Raw genomic sequence first — 3285 nt, 5'->3', positions numbered from 1 at the left:
TGATATTGTCTTCATCAAGAAAGTATGATATGTGAGCGACCCGGGTGCCATGTACTCCCACCCTCATCCTACATGTGTTTGAATCAGCATAAGATAGTCCACAATTAATCTCAGAGGCAAACTAATCTCTCCTTTAATATAATTGATTCATGAACCTGCTCAAAACATGTTGTTTTTAATCTACCCCTCACCGGCTGAGCAGTCATAATAAAATGTGGATTAATTTGTAAACTGGATGATATTTTTTTCACTTGAATCTTGCGGCAGATCATGGCTCACCGTTGACAACAATAAATATGTATGCTAATTCACACCCTCATGAAGTATTAAAAAAAAAAAAAACACACCCATGATATTACACATGCAAAATAGCCAACAAACTCATAAATGCATCCATAGACATTCACATACAGTGCACACCTCAGGCAGTTTACAAATTTGTCATGTATAATAAATCCAGGCTGTTTTTTCAAATTATAAATTTGTATACAGAATTTGGTCTGTTCACCTTATCCCCATTCAAAAAATAATATAATTACCCTTTGTAAATTAATTGCATTCATTCAAGCATAAGTATCACTTTATGCTAAGAGACCATACAAATCGCAACACATACCTTACAGTCTGTGTTTATGTACAGTATTTACGTTCAGAAAACAAACAAATGATCAAATGATCGAGAGAAAAAAAATGTATGTACAACTCTTAAAACACAACAAGACTGTTCGCTTTCCCCACATACATGAAGCTTTTTGGTAGTCAATGTTGAACATGTTTCATATTTAAGATTGCTTATAAGACATAAAATAGTCTGGTGTTTGTCTTCCATGGTCGGGAAGGACAAAAACAGCCCGATTATCTTTGTGTGTCTACTGGGCCAACCCTTACATAACTAGCAGACGAATCTACCCTAGAGATTCTTCTTCTTGAGGCTGGGAAAAAGCGTGACAAAAAAGGCACAAAAAGTCAAATAAAAGGCATCCAGAATTCATCACGCAATTGTAACCCAGTAGAGAAAACGTTATATTTTATTTCAATGTAACATTTTACTTTGAAAAACATTTATTTTGGTAAGAGAAAGTGTGCATCTTCTACCTTACTTAATTTCCCTTGTGTAATGTCACTTAGGTGATAATGACTTTCTAATTGGACAAAGTCAAGTTGTCCCGCCTACTTGAGACGCCCTCTCGAGTTCACCTTGTTTCTTCGTTCTTTTCCGCTTGGATGCCCAACTGAAAGGTTGCGTTACAATTTCTTATGAGTGCCACTGCTAATATACCGTCTCGGTGAGTGAGAAACATATTGGAGTCGAAGTAAATGTGACCAATATTCAAATGCTAATTGGGAAATGTTTTATTTTAAAAGTGTGAATCCCAGCGGGGACTGAGGGTCCATGACAGTCCGACCGTGTTCATACTAGAACGTCTTCTTGGTGAGTCGCCATGTGCTACGACGTAAAAATGATAATGCTAGGCTAACGCGAAGCTAACGTTAAGCGAATGCTAATCGCGAGTGTTAATATACTGCTTATTTGCTGTAAGAAACTTGATTGTACTTGTTTAAAGGTATTTCTAAAGCAAGTTTTAGGTTGACAAATGAATGTGTAAATATGTTTTTGGTGAATTATATGACATTTGGATGTTAAATGCTCATTTTGATGTAATGTGAGTTTAAAGTGGAATATTGAATTACTCAACTTCCCGTTGGTAATACAATTATTTCTTGATTCAAATGATTGATATATGTTAATCATAAAACATAGGGTTGATAAGGAATTCAAGATAAATGGAGAAATATGTTATTGTTATTGCATTGGTTAATTTCATGTGTAACAATGATATTTTGGAAAACATGCATGTATGTATATGAATAACTGTTTTCAAATGTGATATTTGAATGCAGTGTTTGAGAAATTGAGAACTACTGTGAAGCTATAGCGACTGATAAGACTGCCAATTGATAATACTTTTATAAGCTACATACAATAATACAATTATTGTTATGCAGGCTAGGTTTTTTACCTTGGTACAGACATTGTACAAGAAGATTTGAGAAGATTCATTATCATTCGATGGAGATGGCGAGCCTGTGCCCAGAACCCCAACTGAGATAAGAAAACCTTCTTCACTACCCTTTGAGAAACATCACGTGGTAACAAACCCAACTACCACTATTACACCACTTCTTCAAGGACTACAAAAGAGGACACTGACTGACTGACTTAAAGACTGAATATTACTGAGCTCAGTAGGACTCTGGTATTATTTTTTTACAATTGTGAACTATGGTACCACATGTACATAGATGCTGGCTGTTAAGTTGTAAATAGTTTTGTTGTTTACATTTAATACATTTATTTTTGTTGCTCAATTCTGTCTCCAGCTATTTCATTTGCACACCTGCCCTTACCACTATTGTAGCCTTCGAGAATCTAGAATCTGGTCCAACTTACTTGATATCAAAATAACACTATCTTTGAGTAGTCGGGGCTACACAATGCTTGCCAAGGTGGGTTTCTTTATTTGTATGAATCAGGTCTTGAATACCAACTTCCCACTGTTGACCCTTACCTGACCAGGTCGAATTTTAAGATTATATTACAGTGAAAATTCCAAGGGGATGTACATATTACATAATTGAATTAATCACCAATTTTCTGGTCTAAGGTGAAAAGGTGGACAACATCAACCACATTATGGTCAACCTCCCACCTTTAATTCACGGGTGGAGTCCGGTGAACTGATATACTGTAGATTGCATCAGCGGTGATTGAAGCCATGTGAATGTGGTGGTCCGGCCCATTAATCCATCAGAAATCAGAGCCACACTTCACATCACCATTTGCACATTCCAACGCTCACTGATCCATCACAGGCAAAGACAACCTGGAAGCACTCAGACCCCAAAGTAAACAATTTCCTGAAGTCCTATACCTCCACCCATGGACCGAGCCAGACATTTATTTGTTTAGCGTTGCTATCCTGCGTAGTTTGGGTCATTGCAAAAACTAACTAGGGAATTTACAAGGCCGGCTTTCAAAGCAGGGCCATCTGATATGTTCTTGTGGGTTTGGGACAGGAAGTAAAGATTTACAAATGGACTGGAGTTTTCTTGAAGACTTGCCAATGTTTGGTGGGCTGCTGTTATTACAAAGGAAGAGAAATTCCTCCACCACCCTACAGACGCATATCCTGTACGGCCATATTCACTACACATAATGACGGAAAACTCTCTGGACAAAAGTTGGCCTCAAGATCTTTACATCCTCCAGGTACAAAATAGGGG

The 3285-nt window shown here is 37.2% G+C and overlaps 1 long non-coding RNA gene across 1 annotated transcript; it reads left to right on the top strand.

Moving 5' to 3' along the window:
- Nucleotides 1–1223: 1223 nt before the first annotated feature.
- Nucleotides 1224–2370, top strand: LOC147149929 (uncharacterized). Its single transcript, XR_015086234.1, has 3 exons — nt 1224–1286; nt 1366–1432; nt 2008–2370. It is a non-coding gene; the product is annotated as an uncharacterized LOC147149929 (long non-coding RNA).
- The last annotated feature ends 915 nt before the right edge of the window (nt 2371–3285 follow it).

This window comes from Filicampus tigris, chromosome 3 (genome assembly GCF_054856515.1).
Source record: "Filicampus tigris isolate MCC_2025a chromosome 3, RoL_Ftig_1.0, whole genome shotgun sequence".
NCBI classification, from domain to species: domain Eukaryota; kingdom Metazoa; phylum Chordata; class Actinopteri; order Syngnathiformes; family Syngnathidae; genus Filicampus; species Filicampus tigris.
The sequence above is the reverse complement of the archived record's forward strand: the minus strand, read 5'-3'. Positions and strand labels throughout refer to the sequence as shown.